Raw genomic sequence first — 21,712 nt, 5'->3', positions numbered from 1 at the left:
CTGTCTCTGACATCCCCCAGCTGTGCAGCCTGAGGCAGGCAACAGCCTTTGCAGCCCCTTCTTCTGCAACATACGGGTGACACGGCCAACCTCAGAGGCATAAACGGCGCCGAAGGGGGTCACGGGCCTCCGGCTGGGGTCCCTGGGGTTATTCACAGCTTGACTGAAGAAGCAGCAGAGCCAGGAACCTGAGCTGGACTTAGGTAACAGGCAGTGGTGTGGTGGGTCTGGGGTCCCAGGGAGAGGGGGGTGAGTGAGGGATGGGCAGAGCCAAGGGAGCAGGACCTAGAAGCCCACCCGGAAGGATGGCCCCTGCAGGTGGACTCTGGATGGAGTGTGTGTGCGGGGAGTTTAATGGGGGCGGGTAGGGGGACACAGGGGGTTCCAGCCAGACCTCGGCCAGCCCTGCACTCATCAACGTGAGCGCAGGCTGGCCCAGAAAAGGGCCTGGCCTTGGGTGGGGTGGCTCTCTTGGCAGAGGGTAATGGATCACCCTCCCAGCCACTGAGGATAGTCCTTGGGACTTTAAGGAGACTCGGGGTGACAGCAGAGCCCTGACTCCAGGGGGTCATCAGGACAGGGCCAAACTCGGCTATCCTGGCTCCGTGGGCCACCCAGCCTCCGTGTTTTGTGACCTCTAGCCATGGCCCTCTGGTCCGCCTCATATTGCATGACCCCGGCCCACCTCTGCACAGCCGCTGGGCTCCAGGTCTCTCCCAAGAAGGACCAAGAAAGCAAAGCAAGGGCTGAGGGGAGGCAGCCAGAATTGGGAGGGAGGAGAAGGGTGTGGAGGCCAAGAGCAAGAAAGTGAAAAAGCTCATGAAAATCAATGCAGAGACTAAGGCAGGAGGGACAGTGGGTCTGAACACCAAGCCCCCAGCTCTGCTGCCTGCCTGCTGTGTGGCTTTGGGAAATTTTTCTCCCTCTCTGATCTTCAGCTTCCTCACTTGCGCAGTGGGGACTCGGCCTGGTGGGGAGCAGAGGAGATGGGGATGAGACGGAGCGTGGCCACAGGTAGACAAGGTCGGGGGAGGCCTTCGTGGGCCCAGGGTGTCTCCCGTGCGTGCGCCAGAGCCCACCCGCGCCCAGGCCGCGTGCCTGGGGATTACGACTTGGAGCCCTGCCCTGGGCGACAGAGAGCCTGACTCTTTCCTTAACTTCTCTCCCTCAGAGACATCAAGGGGGTTCTGGGGTGGCCCCTTATCCCACTGCTGAAGCCATGGGGACTTTTAGCTGAGGATGAGCGGGTGGATATACAGCTGGAGAGCTTGGCCAAAGCCAGGCCCAGGAAACAAAACCCCGGGGCCCCCAAGCCTCGCACAGCCAATCCAGGGCTGGTGAAAACAGCAATTATGAGCTGTGTTATTAAAGGCGGCAGGATTTTAATTAACAATGGAATTACCTGGCGCTGGGACCTGGCGAGGGAAGGGGTGAGGATGGATTGCTGGAAGGCGGTGCCGTCTGGCCTGTTGTTTCAACCTCTCTCAGCTCCTGGGGAGGCCATGGGGCCGGCTTTCCAGTGGCTAAGAAGGTCCCTCGGCAGAGACCTCAGGGGCTGGCTGGCCAGAGGGCAGGGGCTGTGCGCTCAAGCCTGCCCAGCCCCCTACTTCCTTCTTGCTCCCCTTCCCCCGCCCCATCCCCAAATTCCAGGTAGGGGGAGTGAATGAGAGTCATCACCAGGCTTTTTTAGGGGGCACCCTCCTTCCCAGGGCTGGTAAGGCCTGGCTGGAGCCCAGATGACCAGCTCAGATGGGGGTGCTTGTTGGCAGGACGGGGAGCACAGCAGAACCTGGGGACCCCCAACTACAAGGTCCATGGCAGAGGAAGGCTGTGCTCCCCGCTTGGGTCTCCCACCAGCACCCCAGAATCTCCTGGGGCCTCTTGTAATATAACAGGTCCCACCCCACGTACAGGTTAACGAGGATTCTGGCCCTTCTGATCACGGTCAAGTTTCAGAATCAATGACTCTGAGGCTGTTGGGTTTTGAACCATTTTTCCCGCTGCCTCAGCAACCCTTGCTTCAAATAAAACCTTACCAAAGGGACATGAACCCAACAGACCAACCCCAGAGGGCGCGGTCCAGGTGGCGGAGGGGATGCGGGGGTCTCCCCCAACTACCCTAGGCAGCGACCAGTCTCTGAGGTTCGTTCAGACCCAGCAAGCAAGTGCTTCCCATCTCTGGCAACTTCTCTGTTTCCATCCAGCGCCCGTAGGGGTCAGAGGGCGGCCCAACGCCTTCAGGACCGGACCGGATGCGGCAAGAGCCGAGTTCCTGCTGCTGCTTATGAGGATTTGGACCTGGGGCGGACAAATGGAAAGGTTTTCCGGCTGACTCTCAGCAGGGTGAGGCCAGGCTCTGAAGCCAGACTGCCAGGGTCCCAGCCCAGCGCGGCCACGGACTGGCAGAGGGACGAGCAGGTGACTACACTCGCGGGCCTCCCTTTCCTCAGCTGTGAAATGGGTGGGAGGCGGGACTCCAAGAACGCGCCTCCAAAGGCAGGACCAACACCCCACCCAGCCTGTCCCCCTATGGAATGTTCTGGAACTTCTGTGCGGAACAGATCTATGTGGGCCAAGCTGTTCCTTGAAGGGCCAGCCACACTCTCATCTTAGGGCTTTTGCACCAGAACCGTGGACTACTCTTCCCTCAGATATTCACAAGTGGGTGCCCACAGGTCACCGCCTCAGGGGTCTCTTCTGACCACCGTCTCTTCCTCGGGCATTTCTGACTGCCCTGCTCCTGCTCCACTGTTCTTTTGGACATGGCTTTGCACTTGGTAACACACAAGATACTTGGTTTGTCCACGTGGTTTATTAGTCCCACCGTGTTTTCTAGAACCTAAGATCCACGAAGGCAGGAAAGGTGGGGTGTTATTCACTGAGGGGTCCCAGGTGTCTGGGCTGTGTCCTGGCCCCTAGGAGGCCCCCAGGTAAATACCCACTGAATGGGTGAATCGATTCTGTACTCAGCATGAGTGGCGATAGAGGCATTTTCAGGTAAATGAAAATTCAGGCAGAACTTTCTAAAATGAACTTTCAAGTGGGTGCTCGAGGCATGAAAATGATCCCTGGTGAAAAGACGGAGATGCAAAAAGGAATGAGGAGCAAAAAGAATGGTAAATGTGGGGGCAAAAAAAAGAAATTGCCCATATAAAATATAACAATGTCTAATGCGTGTGCGGGAAACAGCTTAGCACTAAAATGCTGGTCAAAACTAGCAGGAGTGTTGGAAGGGGAGTGATTTCAGTTAAAGAGCTCTAGCATTCTCATATTTGTCGGAGGAAGAAATATGTTAACTTTAGAACTTACTAAATATGCATGTTAACATCCCTGGCGTGGCTAAAAGAACAGCTGTGCAATGTGTTACTTGAACAAATAGGGACAAAGTAGGAAAATAAAATGAAAAAAAAAGAGGGTGGAACTCCCCTCAAAAAAAAAAAGCCCCTTCTATCACTCATGGCGGGGTGTATTATCCTTCAGCAAGTGTTCACGGAAACTGTGCCCTTGGAAGGAAGAGACAGCCCCGCCGCAATGAGCTTCAGCTTGAGTGCGTGACTTGGTTTAGCCGATGAGATGTGAGTAGATGTAACACAGAGGTTTAAAATGTCCTTGGGGGAGTTCCCGTCGTGGCGCAGTGGTTAACGAATCCGACTAGGAACCATGAGGTTGCCCCTGTCACCTGCCCCCGGAGAGCCTTTGCTGCTTCAGCCCAGTCCCAAGAAGCATATTCTCAGAGCTGACCCATAATAGAGAACAATAGGAAACCAGGCAGAGCTGTGACCAACCTCAGAATGACAGTGACAAATACGTGGTTGTCACTGTGGGCTACTGAGATTCTGGAGCCGTCTGTGGCGGTATGATCGCAGTCATGTAGCATTCATATGCAGCTCCAAAGAAGACAGGAAAAGAGAGGGAGAAAAGCAGAAAACGCAGGTGGAATTAGAAAATATAATAAGATGGTAGAAATAAACCTCCATCGATCACCAATCACTAAAACATAAATGAACTAAAGCTCTCTGGGTAAAAGACAAAGACTGTCACACAACCTTAAAATACAATTCAACCTATGCTATTTACAAGGGACGCACACCAAACATAAGGACCCAGAAAGATTGAAAAGCAAAGGATGGAGAGATATGTTGTAGACGGATGCGAAAAAGGAAAAATGAGAAGGCTGTATTAATGTCTGAAGAAATTGCCTTAAAGACTAAACATTTTCCCGTCATGGCTCCGAGGTTAATGAACCCGACTAGGATCCTTAAGGACGTGGGCTCGATCCTTGGCCTCGCTCCGCAGATCAAGGATCCACCATTGCCGTGAGCTGTGGCGTAGGCTGCAGATGCGGCTCAGATCTGGCGTTGTTGTGGCTGTGGTGTAGGCCAGCAGCTACAGCTCCGATTCAACCCCCAACCTGGGGACTTCCATGTGCCGTGACCCTAAAACCAATAAAAAATTAAAAAAAAAAAAATAGAAAGAAAGAAAGGAAGGAAGGAAGGAAGAAAGGAAGGAAGTTTTAGAGGTAAAGAAGATCAGTGAAGAATTAAAAAGGGTTAATTCACCAGGAAGATAGAAAAATTCTTATTTTACACACTCATATCATAACCTAAAATATTTAAGGCAAGAATCAACACATCAGGAAATATGGAAGTCCAAAATGATATGAGACAGTTAAAATTATTGCTTCCAATAATTAATAGATCAGTTAGATAAAAATCAAAAAGTACTTTAAAGATTTAACAGTATATATTCCAGACTTAGTCAAGTGGACTCAGAGAGAACATTGTACCCAGTCAGAGAATATTTGTATTTTTCAAGGGCACATGAATATTTATGAAAAATGACCACATGTCCATTCATAAAGCTAGCTTCAACCCATTTCAAAGGATATGTATCATAAGGCTATTCTAGGACCACGATAAAATTAACTTACAAATCAATGACAGACCACCGGAAAACCAGTCTGTATTTGGAAATTAAAAAAGAAACATCTCCATCCACAAGTCGATCGAAAAAAATCCATCTTCATGGGACAGGATTCTATGCAGAAGAAAAACGAATATAGCCACACACATCCATGTAAATAAATCTCCAAGCAATATGTAACGAAAGAAGAAAATCATAGAAAAACGTATGCAGTGTGAGTCCATTTATCTTAAGTTCGTAGGCGAGCAAAAATGAAAAGCATGTTATTCAAGGATACATGTAGATGGTTTTCAAGAAAAGCAAGGGAAGAATTAACCTGAAATTTACAAGAGTGTTTACCCCAAAGGACACAGGGGAGGCTTCTAAGTTTCTAGTAATATTCTAGTTCTTAAGCCAGGGGATGGGCGCTGGGTGCCAAGTTCATATTCATCAGATAAGCTGTCCCTGTACATTTCATCCATTCTATCTCTGTGGCGCTGTTATTTCTCACAATAAACATCATTTTCCCCCAAAAGCCTCAGCCATGGGACTTTTCTGTGGTCATGTGCTCTCATCTGGCTGAAAGGATGGTCCAGCTCCTGGGAATAAAGAGCATCTTTCTAAACAGATAAATCAGGGTGGGCACAAAACTTGGTGGGGGAAAAAGAAATAAGTCCTGTTGAGTTCGGTATTTTTTCCCAGATGGTATTCATTTCAGGAGACAGCCTGGGCATCGTCACTGTCTCTCATTTGCTGAAACAAATTCCCCACAAATAAGGGCATGTTTCCATCCTGAGCTGCTCGTCCAGCCGCTGCTACTGTGGCATCTCCTTTCTTGCCTTGGGCCCTGTTTTGCTTCCTATCGCTCTTCTTCCTCATCTCCTTTACGTAGAGTTTCAGGGCTGGAGGATCCTCATCTCATACAGGAATCCTAACCACCAACCTGTGCTTACACACCTCCCCCGACAGGGAACTCACTCCTCCAAGGGAGCTTCCTTGTTTGAACCCAACTCTAGCTACCTGAAGCATTGCCCCATTACTGATGGCTCAGTCATCCGAGGTCCCAGACCACGGTCAAGTTCACCTCTCTTCCTTGGATATTCTGCAGATGTGGGCTAACGGCAGCCTGGACCTCCCTTCTCCCCAGCCCCATCTTCTCCTTCCAGGAAAACTTCTTTTGTTTCTCAGTTCATTCCCAATGACACTGCTGATTTGTCTGAAAACCAAATCCACCTGTTTCTGCGCTCCTACCAGGGTGGGCCTTGGGGATGTTTCTTAAGGCTTTTTCAGATGTGGGGCGGACTTGGCCATGAAGTGGGAGAGGGACCAGTGGGAAGGCAGGGAGATGAGCCTGAGGATCTGGAGGGAGCTTCGGGCCATGGACCACGTACCATCTCTCTCCCGGGGCTGCAGGCCTCCAGCCTGGCTTGGCAGCAGAAACTGCTCTGGGGATCGGTGGAGGCCGGGTTCACCCACCCCCATCACCCCCTATTCAGTGAAGACTTTAGCCCCCCATTCATAGGCCTTCTCTCACACCACCACCCTGGTGGCCTCCTGCCTCATGGGTCACCCATGCCACCCCCTGGCCAGCCACTCCCTCTCCACACCACTCAGCCACTTCCCCTCACTGCACGCCTATCATCTGCTGGACCGTGATCTCTGAAATTTAAAAAAATGGTATATATTAAGTTTTAATCAAATCAATACATGCACATGGGTTAAAAGGACATCAGAGGGGCTCATCAATCAGTAAGCCCTGCCCATGTCCCCCTCTTTAGGGACAACCACTTGGAATTACAGTTGACTCTTGAACAATGAGGGTTTGAACTGCGCAAGTCCACTTATATTGATTTTTCTTCCAATAAGTACGTATACAGTTGGCCTTCTGTATCTGCGAGTTCTGCATCTGCGGATTCACCCAACAGCAACAATCGGAGGTTTGTTGAGTCATCCGTGGATACAGACGGCCGACTGTGGGACTTGAGCACCTGTGGATTTTAGTGTCTGCAGCCGGTTTTGGAACCAACCCCTTGCAGATACCGAGGCACAGCTGTTTTTTTGTTTTCAATTCTCCCTGGAGATTACCTTATCTCTAAGAATGAGCTGGTACCCCTTGTTTTGTCAGCATTTTGAGTGGTGGGCAATAGAAATTAACTTTGGGTGATTTAAGTAAAAAGGGCATTGCTTAGTCGTAGATATATCGAGAGTTTTACAACATCGATGGGAGGCTGGAGAGCTAGGGGGTAGGGACACCCGCATAGGAATGACACCCCAGTTCACATCCAGCATCGGCCTGGAGAAGGCCCCTGTAGGGGCCAAGATGCTGCAGCCTCTGCTTCCAGCATCCCCGATGCTGAACACCGCTCTGTGGTCCCTGCCTCATCTACTATTATTTTATTTCTTTTTTTCTTTTTCTTTTTGTCTTTTGTCCTTTTAGGGCTGCACTCGCGGCAGGGATATGGAGTTTCCCAGGCTAGGGGTCTAATCGGAGCTGTTGCTGCCAGCCTACGCCACAGCCACAGCAATGCCAGATCCAAGCCATGTCTGCGACCCACACCACAGCTCAGGGCAACGCCAGATCCTTAACCCACTGATCGAGGCCAGGGATCGAACCCGCAACCTCATGGTTCCTAGTTGGATTCGTTTCCACTGCGCCACGACAGGAACTCCTATTTTCTTTCTTTTTAGGGCTGCATCCACAGCATATGGAAGTTTCCAAGCTAGGGGGTCGAACCAGAGCTGCAGCTGCCAGCCTACACCACATCCATGGCAACACGGGATCCGAGCTGCGTCTGCGACCTACACCTTGGCTTGTGGCAACGCTGCATCCTTAACCCATATTTATCCATTTTAAATGTGTGACAGCTTCTTGCTCCAAGACATGAAGATTCAATTTGTTTAGCCTCCCTCCAGCCCCACTTCTCCTCCCACTGCAGTCACTCCCCATTTATAATGATAATCTTCCGAACCCCAGTTCTCCGAGGAGGCCTGGCTTCCACAGGGAGCCTCCCCACACGTCAGGTGGGTGGCTGCCCCTCCTATGTGCCCGCCAGCCTGTTGAGCTCATGCAGGGCAACATCCCGTGGCTGCTCTGTGCTCTGCCTGGCACCTACCAGGCACCCAGTGAAGGTTTGTTGAGTGAATGAATGAACACAGCTCATGCATCATGGCTGGAGGCTCTAAGAGCCAGGGCAAGACGTGCAGGGACCAAAGGGAGAGAGAGGAAGGTTGGCTGCCTGCGCACCTGGGGGCAGGGGGTGCTCGGGAGGGGACCCCGGCCCGAAGCATCCTTTGTTCCTGCTTGCATGGAGATCACCAAGTCATTCAGTCACTTCCTTCTAGATGCTTCTCTCCTGATTTCTGCTGGGCCCCAGATCTGACCTACCAGGGTGTTGTCTGAGGGTCTGGAGGTGGTAGCCCAGCGCCTGGGAAGACAGGAGAGGTCCTAGGTGGCCCGGGGCTGGTCCAGAGCTCAGTTTATCGTGGATTAGCTGCTCTCTGGATCTGTTAATATGGCAAAAAAAGGATACTTTGGGGGAACCAGGAAACTCAGGCAGAAACAGCAGCTTGACAGGGCCTGGGGAGGCTATGGAGGCACTTAGCCTGGAAGAACTTTGAGGTGTCTGCCCTTCCCAAGAAAGGAGCCTTCCATCCGAGGGGGGGAGATTTTTTTGAAAAGTAAAATCATTTTGTTAAGGCATAACTTCCATACAATAAAATGCACCCGTTTTAAGCACACAGTGAAAGCGCTTTGAAAACTGCCTCTCTGGGTGACCTCCACCACCACAGAGATAGAAAACACTGCCTTCAGCCCAGAAAGTTTCCCTCGTGCCCTTTGCAGCCAATCCCTCCCTCCCCTGGGGAACCACTGGGCTGATTTCTCTCCCCGAGACTAGTGTCGCTGCTTTTGAACTTGGGCCTGGCTTCCTCCACTCATGCATGACTGTGAGATTCGTCTGGGCTGTTGTGGGAATGGCTGGGGCCTCCTCCCTGGTCTGGATCCATGGGGAGTCCTCAGCCAGCTTGAAGAGCCAGGGTGCCAGCACCGAGACACAGGGCACTTCTCTGATGCCTCCAGGGATCACCGATGCATTTGCCTGCTTCCTGCTCTGTGGTCTGTCTCATGCACCTGAGGTGCACCCTGTCCATGCTGGGCAGGGGTGGGGTGGGATGGGGGAGGTAAGCCTTAGACCAGCTTCTAAAACATGGGACACATTCCCCAGGGGAGGGAGCCGGGTGGGAAAAGATGGGGCTGGGAGCTGCAGGGGAGGGGTGGGTGGACAGTGGGTGGGGCCTGAGGGATGGGTTCCTGGTTCTCTCTCTTTTTTTTTTTTAGGGCTGCCCCTGTGGCATATGGAGGTTCCCAGGCTAGGTGTCGAATAGGAGCTACAGATGCCTGCCTATGCCACAGCCACAGCAATGCAGGATCCAAGCCGCGTCTGAGACCTACACCACAGCTCACAGCAACACCGGATCCTTAACCGGGGCCTGAGTGATGTGTTCCTGGCAAGGCCGGGGATCGAACACACAACCTCAGGTTCACTAGTTGAATTCGCTTCCACTGCACCACAATGGGAATTCCCCTGGTTCTCTCTCTTTTCTCTCCCTCCATGCTGTTGGCCCCTGAGTGCGATGCCTCAGCCTGGAGCATCTACAGCGGTAGATCTCACACCTAAGAGTTGTCGGTCTGCTGAGAGTTGTTAAAACACAGGATGCTGGGCCCCAGGGTTTCTGACTCAGCAGATTGCAGTAGAGCCTAGGATTTGCATTTCTAACAAATTCCCATGTGGTGCTGATGCTGCTGGTCTGGTCCGGGGACCACACGTGGAGCAGAGAGGGCCCCACACCGCCCACAGTTCTGGGTTCACGGCTACGTCCAAAGATGTGGAGGTACCAGGATGGGGCCCTCATCCCTCACGACCTCCTCTCCACGTCTTTGATGAGGTCATTTCTCTCGCCAGAGATGCCTTTCCCTGTTCCCTCCATCTCTCCAAGCCATGTCTGTCCTTCAAGCCTGAGCGTAGCGCTTCCTCCTCCAGGAAGCCTGCCAAGGCCACCCCACCCTTTGGATCTTCCCCTGCCTGCCCTTCTTATCACCCACCCTCGGCTTTGCTTCAAACACTTCCAGTCTGTTCCTTTCTCCTCTTTAAAAGAATCGAATCTCCCAAGAGAAATGGAAATATACATCCATATGAAAACTTGGGTACACGCATTCATAAGAGCCCCAGAGTAGAAAAAAAACCCACATGGCCCTCGGTGGGTGATGGATAAACAAGGCATCGTGTTTCCACACAGGGAGGCGTTATTCCGCCAGGAGGGCTGAACACCCTACAACATGGATGAAGCTCAGAAACATCATGCCCAGTGAAAGAAGCCCACCCAAGAGCAAGTGCATAGATTTCATGTGTATGAAATGTCCAGATTAGGCAGGTCCGAGGAGACAGAAAATATGGTTGCCCGGGGCTGGGGGAGAAGCGTTGGAGGGTAACTGCTAAAAGTTACAGGGTTTCTTTGGGGGGGGAGAAATGTTCCAAAATCAATAGTAGCAGTGGTTGCACAACGGTGCAAATATAATAAAAACCTTTGAGTTGTATGTTGTAATTGGCTGAATGGTGTGGTGTGCAAATCCTATCCCAGGAAAGCTCTTACAAAAAAAAAAAAAAAAAGGGTGGGATGCTGGATGGCACAGTCTGTCTCCCGAGGCCCCCTGGAAAGACCTGCTGTGGTCCAGCATCTCCCACCACCTTGATCTCTAAGAGTAAGTGGCAGCTCAGAGAAGGCACTCTGGCCCGGGAATCAGCAAATTGCTGTGTGTGCTGGGGTGAGCCTGTGCCCTCTCTGATTCTTATTCTCCCCCCACCATGTTCTCCGGCCAGGAGCCCTGAGAATTACTGCAGGAGCAGCAGTGGACAGAGGAGCCAGTGGATCCCATGGCAGAATTGGGTCTGAGATCGGCAGCCCGGACCCTGGAAGGACAGGGGTGGTGGGAGGACACCCCCGCCCTCCCTGCCCTGAGGGATGGAGGCCACCCCGCCAGGCTCTGTCTTTTAACATCCCAGAGCCCAAGGGTTTAGGTTCTGAGACAGCAGAGAGCAAATTACTGACAACTCAAAGCCCTGGGTTGTTGGTGGTTAGCAGGGCGTTCAATTGTAACTTGTATCCAGAGCGATTTTGCCAGAGTCTTTTTTTAGACGATGTTTTCTTAACAACCTACAGAGAACTTCTGTCTCCTCCCCTCCTAATCCCCTGCTTTGCACAAACATGAAATTAATCTTCTAAATACCCAAGGTGGTTCCAAAAAGAAGAGTGCAGGGAGAAAGGGCGGGGGCAGGCTCGGGGGTGGGGAGCCCTACCCTCGCAGCCTCAGAGACCTCCATCCTGTGTGACTCCCAGCCCAGGAGGGGCAGGTAGCTGAACGGCCGCCTGAAGCTTCATAACACCCCCTGCACCAACCCTCTAAGCATCTGTCCAGCCCCGCTTGCATATCTCCAGTGATGGGGAGCTCATCACCTGAAAACCAAAGTTGTTATATCTGAAATAGCTTTGCCTAGGGCAGAATTCTCCTTCAGAGTAAACTGGCCTCTGCCCACTTTTATATCCCTTCCTTGGACCTAGCTCTGCCCTCTGCAGATTTAGGGGCCATCACCTTATGCCCCAAGCCTGTCATCCACTTGTCCAGCCATTTCCAAGGAACCCATGTGTTTGGCCCTCAAAGGAAAAGGATCCTGTCCTCAGTGTTGGCCACTGATGGGGAAGCTCATCCCCACAGATACCCAGATACCTCCGGCTGGGATGGGAGCAGAGTGAGCCCTGCAGGGGGGCTCTGTTACTTCTGCTCTGGACCCCAGAAGGGGCTGAGAGACGGGTGACTGGGCCAGTGGCTCAGCATCTTTGGAGTCTAAACCTAGATCTCCCACCACCTTTCTATGAGAGTCGGGCAAGTCCCTCTTCTTCCTGGGGCCTCAGTCTTCCCATCCACAAAATGGGAGTAACAGAGAACAGCTCTGGGGTTTGCCAAGTGACCGAATGGGCCGTGGCGTGGAGTCGCTTTGAGTCCGTATGTGCATGTGCTCAGGGAAGGGGGGTTGGGGCCACAGGCTGATGGACACAAGGCTCTCTGGAGCTCAGTTTGCCTTCTTCCTACCAGGAGCTGCGGGAGGGGTGGGGGCTGTGTGGGTGAAGGGGATTCTCACAGGTGACCTGTCACACTCCTGTAGGCCAGCAGGACCCTCTGGGCCCAGAAAAGGAACAGAGTGAGGCAGGCAGACATGAGCTGGGGTGGGGGTTTGTTTGGCACTGGGGTGATTGGATCCCAGTGAGATTCTAGGGGTATAGCCTGGCCTGAAGTGCCTGGGATGGGAGGCCAGAGCCGGAAGAGGATCCTGTGTGCATAGTGTAACCAGCACAGACCCTGTAGCCAGACTGCTCGGCCCCACGCAGGCTCCTCCATCCATGTCCCAGGCTGTGCACGCTTGGCCATTTATTCGCAGTGCCTCTGTTTACCCCTCTGTACAATGGGCCAGCAGCAGCACCTCCCTCCCAGAGTGGCATGAGTATTACTCGAGTTTATGTAGCGTGACACCAGATCCGTATTAGCTGTCATTCTTCCTAGCAGCTGCTGACCAGGGGGCATCTGCAGTCCTGGCCTCCACGCAGCATGTTCTCTGATGACCTGGGGCCTGTCCCCTCTCTCTGAGCCTCAGGTCCCCATGTCGGGTAGCCATGTGGGCTCACTGGGACCCCAGCCACCGAGGGGTTCGGTGGCGGGCAGCCTGGCTCTGATAAAGCCGGCAGGGGAAGCAGATTCGGGACCGTCTGATGCTTGACTTGGGGCTTTTATCAGAATAAACAGGTTTTGTTGTGCATTTCACAATCTAAGCATCTTTAATTTATCGCACAACAAATTGGAGAGGATTTAGCATGTATTTAATTAATTTGACGAAAATAGTTCAACAACTGTAAACAAGGCTGCAGAAGCAGGCTTGCAGGGAAGCGCAGCCCTGACTCCTCTGGGGCTTAGACAGGGCGGTGGCTTGAGCCTGCGCTGATGTTGCAGAACAGGAGAGGTGACACAGCCTCGGGACCAGGGGAGAGCTGCAGGCTGGGCGGGAGAGCTGGGTGGAGGCAGGAGGCCTGGGGACAGCGTGGTCATAGACCCACTGGGAGCCTTCATTTCTTATGTGCATGAAGGGGCGGTAACCCCGCCCTGCTTCCCTGCTCAGGGGACCGCAGGAGAATTTCCTGAGACGAAAATCCAAGAAAGGGAGAGCTTGTTGCGGGGCCTTTGATATGAAACTTCCAGCAGGAAGGTGCTTGGTGTGTGTGTGTGTGTGTGTGTGTGTGTGTCATTCTGGAAGCCTAAGTGGTGACAACCCCACTGTGCCTGGGAGGGCCCTTCATCCTTCCTGCGACAAATCAGACACAGACCCTCATATAACCCCCCAGTGATTTCTACCTGCTGTTTTTCATGCTTTTCCGCAAGCCCTTTCCCTTGAGTGTGGGTGGACCTGTTACTTGCTTTTAACAACCAAAAAAAAAAAAAAAAAAAGCAAAATTGATGGAGCGTCAATGTCATTACCATGATTATGTCACATCATGTAACGTTGGTTTTTAGCAGACTGGAAGGAGACTCTGGTCACTGACTTCATAAAGCCGTTATGTCGGAAGAGACCCTGTGACAGGGGACAGCCTCCAGGACCCGAGGCAACCTCCAGTGGGCAGTCAGCAAAAAGGCCTCGGCTGTACAGACACGAATAAGTGGAATGAATTCTGCAACAAGCAGCCTAAGTGTGGGAGTGGATTCTTCCCCAGTCAAGCCTCCGGCTGAAAACACAGCCTGGCTGTGACCAGGTGACTCAGCCGGCTGTGTCCAGGCTCCCGTTCCATGGAAACGGATGACAGGTGAATGCGTTCTCTTTGGTCGCTAAAGCTCTGGTTACGTTTTCTGGAGCCATAGAAGAGTAATTCAGGAGGCATCAGGGAAAGAACTGACCATAACTGAACTGTCCCTCACCTCCGGCAGCAATTACCTTCGTGGAGGGTCAGGCCCTTCATCTGTAAGGAGGGGTTAGCATAGACACCCCTGCGTGGCTAAGATCTAAGAGTCTCTCAGCTACTAGCTAGCACATAGTAGGGGCCAGAACACAGTAGGTCACTTTGTGAAATGCTGAATACAATCCTCTCCAAGTACCATGTGATTTTGGGCAACTGGGTGAGGCTGTACATTTGACCTGTGCATTGTAAGACTTGTTGCCATTATTAGGGACTTCACAGTTTATAAGCAACTTCCCCACTGGGTCGGGGAGCAGGAATTGCCATGGGTCAGAGGCGACCAGGGAACCAGGGTGCGTGGTAAAGGGAGCATCATTGTGCACCTGCCCTGGGTTGCTGGGTCCTGGCTCCCGGTTTCATGTGGCCCGTCAGAGCCATGCAGCCTCTGCTCTCTGTGTGCTGATGAAATATGGAGGCCAGGGAGCAGGAGGAGCTGGAACTGGTCCCCGCTCACTGGCTTGGACGTTTGAGGGGATGCTTTTCAGTGATGGGGATGCAGTCAGTGTGGATGTGCAGAGGGTGAGCCTGACTCCCTGATCTGGCTCAGAGGGGCTTTCAGGAAAGAGATGTGGGCTGGGGAGGGTCCAGGTCCTCCTGGAAGCTGGGAGTCTGCAAGGCGAGGCTGCCTATTGAAGGGTGGATGCCAGCTTGTCTACCACTCCCAGCCGCAGGCAGGGCAGAAGCCGAGGAATCAGGAGACAGACGGTGCCGTGGTTGCTAGCTCAGAGCCTAGAGCTTCCCACTCCCTAGCTGGGTGACCTCAAGAAGCCACTTAGCCTCCTCTGTAAATGGGGACCCTGGCAGACCACTTTCTGGAGTCCATCACAAGCACCAGTGAGGCTCGGCTGCTAAGAGGTACTTCCTACGAGGGCTGGCGTGTTTGTCTCATCCGCTGCCACCGCTCCCCAAGCACCCTGCAGCACACAGGAGGCCCTGGCAAGAGTAATGAAATGGGAGCCCCAGGACCTGGTTCCCTCGGTCTCCTCATCGAGCTTAGGTCCTGCAGAGGGTGTCTGGATGTCCCCGAGGTAGGCGGAGGCGCCCCTCCTTCTGGCCCCATGTAGTAATTCTGTCCTATCCTGCCAGGCAGGGTGGAGAGCATGGGTGGGGCCCTCCTGCCCCCCAGGGGTGGGGGGTGCTGCTCTGCCTCTGTTGACTTCTCGCCCTCGGGTCTGGGGTTTGGGGATGGAGCTCTGGCCTCGCCCGACCCCGAGCTCTGACTCACACTGGCTCCTGAGCCCACCCAGCATGCCGTTCCCAGACCCGGCCTGCCCCTGCTGTTTACTCTTGGCAAATGGGACCTTCCTGTTTCTAAGAAAATGGCTTTAATTGGTAATTACCTCCTGTCTTCATGGAGTGTCTTTCATCCAGGTGCCTGCAGCACCCAGCTTGTTAAAGTGAATCCTTAGAAGGTGCCGGGGCTTCAAACAGTGCCCCTGGGTCACCGGGGCGCCTCGCAGGCTCCCCATGGCATGTGCTCCCCAAGGTCGGCAGTGGGGGCGTGAACTTGGGTGGTGTCCCTGAGGACCCTGCCTGGGGCTCTGAGGTGGGGTGCGGAGAAAAGGAGGCTCTCCCCTTGTCTTGGGCTTTGCAGAGTTTAGTCCCGTGCCTGCTCTGGGGCTGGGGACGCCTCTGCAACTTGCATTCACGCTCATTATCCAACACTCCTTATTGACAACGTGCTATGTGCTGCTTTCTTCCAGTGGCTCTCTGAGGAGGCACTGACTTCTCCCTCGGCCCCGAGCCGGCCAGACTCACCTGGCTCCTGCAAGCTTTCCTCCTACAAGGCACGGCCAACTCCCTTTCAGTGTCCCTCTGTGGCTCGGGGTAAGAGATGGAGGGGAGGTCTTTTTTAAGGCATTGGCTTAGGCAACTGTGAGGTGCCAGTCCAAGTTCTATGGAGTAGGCTGCCTGCTGGAGGCCCAGGGAAGTGTTGGAGTCAGTCAGTTCCAAAAGGCGAGGGAGCTCCCTGGTGGTCTAGTGGTTAGGACTCAGCACTTTCACTGCTGCAGCCAGGGTTCAATCCCGAGTCTGGGAACTGAGATCCCACATCAAGCTACTGCACACAAAGGCCAAAAAAAATAAATAAATAAAAATAAAAGTAAAAAATGGAGCTCCTGTGGTGGCTCAGCGGTAATGAGCCCAACGAGTATCCATGAGGAAGTGGGTTCGATCCCTGGCCTCGGCTCAGAAGGTTAATGATCCAGTGTTGCTGTGAGTTATGAAGTAGGCTGCAGACGTGGCTTGGATCTGGCGTTGCTGTGGCTGTGGCATAGGCTGGCAACTGCAACTCGGATTTGACCCCTAGCCTGGGTACTACCATATGCCCTTAAAAAAAAAAAAAAAAAAGTGAAAAAAAAAAGTAAAAAAAAAAGTGAAAACAACAAGAAAAAGAAACTTCAAAGATAAATCTGCTGGAAGGATTCTCTCTTCCTCTTGGTCTATTGAGACCTTCAACTGATTGGGCCAGGCCCACCTACAGTTGGGAGCAACTTGCTTTGCTCCGAGTCCACAGATGTAAGTGTGCATCTCTTCCAACACACCTTCACAGAAACCTCCAGAAATGTTGCGCCAACTCTCTGGGCACTGTGGCCTAGCCAAGTCGCACAGAACATTAACCATCGTGGTCCCCCTGGTGGGTGGATGGTGAGGTGGGGACCTGCAGGTTCCCCAAGGTCGGGGACTCTGGACAGCAGGCAGTCTGGAGGAAGGCAACACAAACCCCGTGCGACCCCATGCCTCTTGGGGGAGGGCCCTCTTCCTGCCCTCTCTTGTCTTGTGCACCAGCAGCCCCCTTGTGTCCCTCTGTCTGAAGCATCCTGAGCCCTGCATCCCTGTCTGGGATGCTCTTCCCTCCCCCTGGGATTCTGCATCATGAGGGATGGGCCAGACTGAGGTGCGACAGAGGCCAAGGGGCGAGCTCAGGGCTCAAGCAAGGACAGGGGACAGGGAGGGATAAAGGCCCAGAGCCCGGTACGAAGAAGCCCGCAGCCTCATCTCTCGCTTTCATTCCTCCCGGCAGCTGGAGCTCCACGCAGGCAGAACACACCGCGTCCCCTTAGAGTGGCAGGGAGAGAGGAGGAGGGGGCCTGAAGAACCCGGCTCTTTGCTGGAGCAGAGGCCCGATTCCCTGAGGCTCCACCCCAGGCAGGCCGAGCAGGGGTGCGGGGAGGCGAGGTGGGGGCCAACTGTGGGTCTTTCTGGGGGAATTTACTCTGCTGCCCGCTCCCAGGGGCTCCTGCGGTGTGAGGGCTCTGTCCCACCCGGTCACTGTGACAGAGTGAGAAGGAGGTGGTTTCCTCCGGGGACCTCGTGGTTTGGAGGGTTTGGAGGACCTGCGGGTGGCCTGTGGCCCCCAGAACAGCCCCTTTGGTCCAGGTGGGCCGAGGGTCCAGGTGAGCTGACAGGCTGCCGCGTGAGGCCAGGTCCCGCTGCCCTTTCCCGCCCCAAGGCTGTGCCAGCCCAGGCAGCCCTGCTCCCCACCCCTTTCCAAGACCGGGGGATGGAGGCCAATGCCACTGTCCATTTTCCTTTTCCTTTTCCTTTTTTTTTAAAACGACTGGAAGTTCCCAGGCCAGGGCTTGCATTGGAGCTGCAGCGGCCAGCCTACGCTACAGCCACAGCAACATGGGATGCTTAAACCACGGAGCAAAGTGAACCTGCATCCAAACAGAGACAAGAATAATGTCGGGCCCTCAACCCTCTGAGCCACAACAGGAACTCCATATATATATATATATATTTTTTTTTTTTTTTTTTTGGTCTTTTTGCTATTTCTTGGGCCACTCCGGCTGCATATGGAGGTTCCCAGGCTAGGGGTCAAATCAGAGCTGTAGCCTCCGGCCTACGCCAGAGCCACAGCAACACGGGATCCGAGCCACATCTGCAACCTACACCACAGCGCACAGCAACACCGGATTGTTAACCCACTGAGCAAGGCCAGGGATCGAACCTGCAACCTCATGGTTCCTAGTCAGATACGTTAACCACTGCGCCACGACGGGAACTCCCATATATTTCTTCTTTTGAATTTTAATTTGTCAAATTTAAGTAGGCCCCTCAGAATCTGTAGGAAGAATTGTGTAATTACCCAATTACCCAGGCCTGCCCCTCCTTCTGCCCCCATGTCTCCCATCTTAGAGACAACTCCTCAAGTCTAGCCGAACCTTTCCTAGTTCCCTCCTTTGCACTGAATAATAACTTGTGTTGCCACCAGTTGGCCTCTCAGTGTCCATGTTATCCAAGGACGACCTACTGTAGGAGGTGAGCATATATCACCACACGCTCACGCTCACCTCCATCCTCCCAAGACATCTGGGCGCCGTTCAATCAAAGATGCTGACACACCCTTGATCTTTCCAGAAAGTCATCAGGAAATAGTTATCACCCAACGGGGACACGTTCGAAGCTCATCTGATTCTCAAACAGCGGTGGCTACAAGCCTGGCCCAAGAGATCGAGCCAGCGTTTGCAGAAGAAATCAACTCAAAGCACAGGCCACAGCTGTGCCAACCAATGCCCTCTGTGTGTGGGTGCTCTGCTCAGGCTGGGGCGCATGCCCACACCTGGGTCAAGCAGACACGGCCCGTGTTCCCCGGCAAGTCACCATCTGGGAGCACAATGACATAGGACCGTAAAGTTGGGGGGACCTTGTCACCGACAGCCACGTCTTCTGCCAACGACCAGACAGGGTTTGTAGCCGCAAGTGACAAGCACCAATCACGTACCCTGTGCGACACGTTAATGTTCGTAAAAGACGTGCTGAGTACACACAAGCAATTCAGGTTATGGGTAAAGAAATTGCAGGAAATGAAGCGACGAGCCTGAGAGCCTGAGGTCACAGTGAGGTCAAGGCCATCAGGACGTGAACCCGGGTCTGTCTAATTCCACATTCAAGCTCTAGTCTCGCCACAGCCCCCAGAGCCCTGGGGAGAAGATTGGCCTGTACTGCCCGTCCCCCAACAGATCAGCCCACAAGCCTGGGTGCTGGGGAGGGACACCCCCCAGAGAGGGCTCAGCAGGTGCTCCAGCCTGCGGGGTGGGTGGTGGCCTGGCTCCGTGATCTCCCTCACAGGGAAGGAAGCTTCATGTGCAGGCTCTTTTCCTAGGGGAAGTCGGGGCGGGGGGTGGGGGAGGACAGCGGGGATTATAAAGTGCCCCCCCTCCCGCCCCCCGCAATGCCAGCTTCTGATTGACCCTACCCTGAGCCAGGCGGGGGTGGAAGCTGCTGGATGCTGGACAGCTTGGCTAATTGCTAAGCCAGGGCAGCAAGGCGTGGTTTGACATAATTACAGTTTGTTCTGTTGCCTCTGGCCCGGCTCACAGGAGCGGGTGTGAGGAGGCCCCAAGCAGCAGAAAGCTCATATTAGCACAGCAAATTGGCCTGTTTGGCAGCCTCCAGGCCTCTGGGAGGGCCCCAAGTCCCAGCATCGCCTGTGCCACTCTCTGCTGCCAGGATGCCCGGCATCCGGGGCAGGGGAGAGGGGAGGGAGGAGGAGGAATCTGGCCCTCCCCTCTACTCGGCTCCCAGCTATCCCTTCAGGGACGGGGTAAAAGTCTTCCAGTGTCACCTCAAGCCAGCCCTTCCCTGTCCTGGACCTCGGTTTCCCCAACTATCTGATGGGATTGTGCACCAAGCTGCTGGTCCCCTGGCCCCTTCCCAGCCCAGACACCAAACGCATGCACCGCCCAGACTCAGGCATTGCCAGGGCTTGCCCCCCAGCCACCCCCCGCCTTCGTCCCAGATGTAACAAAGTAGAGACTAGCCTTCCTCGCTACGCCTCTTCTGAACTTCTGACCCAGGAATTGTGTTTGTTTGGGGGTTTTGTTTTTTGGTTTGTTTGTTTGTTTGCTTTTTAGGGCTGCACCCATGGCATATGGAGCTTCCCAGGCTGGGGGTTGAATCGGAGCTACAGCCGCCAGCCTATACCACAGCCACAGCAACTTGGGATCTGAGCTGCGTCTGCAACTTACACCACAGCTCACGGCAATGCTGGATCCTTAACCTACTGAGCTGAGGCCAGGGATTGAACCTGCAACCTCATGGTTCCTAGTCAGATTCATTTCCACTGAGCCACGACGGGAACTCCTGACCCATAGGATCTGTGAACACACCACTGTGATCTGGGTGATTCTTTCCATAGCAACAGCTAATAACACAAACAGTGAGATTCAAACGGGGTAACAGAGGGAAAGTTTTTCTCAAGGGGCTGAGCTTGGAGAAGACCTGACTGCAAATACCAGGAGGAAGGAAGGTGGAGGCTGGAGAGCTGAGTAGTGGTCCCAGTTGAGTGACTACAGGCCACGCATGGTCCAGCTGATAAACGGCCACAATTGTGCTTCCCACCCAGGCTGCTCCTCTTCTACTGAGAGTCCCCACTATTCATGTGACTAAATACTGCCATCCTCCAGAAAGCCCTCCCCACAAAGCACAGTACTAGAACCGAACCTAGATCTTTCATTGTGTAGGTCAGCAGAAGGGAGCACAGTCACCTCCCTGGTTGGAGGAATTAGACCTCTATTAATGCAGCCCGAGAATACCTGCGCTTTTACAACACATGTCTGAGTTGAGCTGACAATCCCAAGGTTGCTTTTGTGCTGCTATGAATCCCTGTAACTCCTCAGCACAAGTAAGTGCTAGGGGATGCTATGATACTGCAGAGAGAGCCCGCCACTTCCACCTTTGGACTCTTGGATCCTCCTAGCCATGGCCTAGTCACCAAACCCCCGTGTCCACCTCTGGAGGCACTTAGCACTGAAGAAGACCATGTGAGCTCATGAGGAGGACGTCCCCCAGGGGTCCGGTGGGGGGGGGTCCATCAGGGGTGAGGGGGTCTGGGTTCTGATACCTGCTTTTCACCCTCTCCTATCACGTCCCCAGTGATGAGATCAGAGGTTGGGCCCCTCCCCCCAACAGGCTCCCCAAATAATCCCTGGGAGCCAGGACCCTAATACCAGGGAGCTGCAGGCTTCCTGAGGATATTCCCCCTCAGAATCCAGACCAGTAAATCCAGTATTGGCCGAGGAACATCCAAAATGCAATGCTGGCCCAGCAGTTGCCTTGCTGATGCACAGCCCACCCCCCACCCCCACCTCTACCAAGTAACCGGGGGCCAGCGTCCAGGTCAGGCCAGAGCAGCCCACCCTGGCAGTTCAAGCAAAACCCAGCTTTAGAGCCCGTTCACCCTTTGCTGCTTCTCACCCCTAAGGAAATTGCCTTTTGTATCCTGGACCCTCTAATTACCAGCTGGGATGACTGAGACCTTGAGGACAATTAAGGGGAGGTCTGTCATCTCCCAAACTCCCTGCTGTCCCCTCCTCCCCAGCCCCGCCCTTGTCTGGAGCCTTCCTCTCATTTGGAGCCACTTAGGAAAGACAAGGAAGCCTTCAAAGGGAAGAACGACTCTGGGAGCCTCCTGCCTGCTTTATAGCTGCGGCCAGAGGGCTGGTGAGCGCACGCCATTCTGCAGAAGCACGAGCGGCTCCCCGTTCAAGGGGCCTGTGGCCACTGCCTCGTGCTGTAAAAGCATCTGCGGGTTGAAAGGCTGCAGGAGGAGAAAGAGCAGGAGTCCCCTGCCCCGTGGGCCCACAGTCTCCCTAAGCCAAGAGAAGAGGGAGGCCCAGGCCAGGTCTGGGAGCTCTTGGCTGGGCCCTGCTTGGGCCTTTGAGGTCACCTCTCGATGGCTTGGAAGTCACCTCCAAGCCCTGCCCCCTCTGCTCCCCTCTCCCACCTGATCCTGGCCCCTCTCTCTAGGCACCTT

This window comes from Sus scrofa, chromosome 3 (genome assembly GCF_000003025.6).
Source record: "Sus scrofa isolate TJ Tabasco breed Duroc chromosome 3, Sscrofa11.1, whole genome shotgun sequence".
Classification (NCBI taxonomy): Eukaryota; Metazoa; Chordata; class Mammalia; order Artiodactyla; family Suidae; genus Sus; species Sus scrofa.
The sequence above is the reverse complement of the archived record's forward strand: the minus strand, read 5'-3'. Positions refer to the sequence as shown.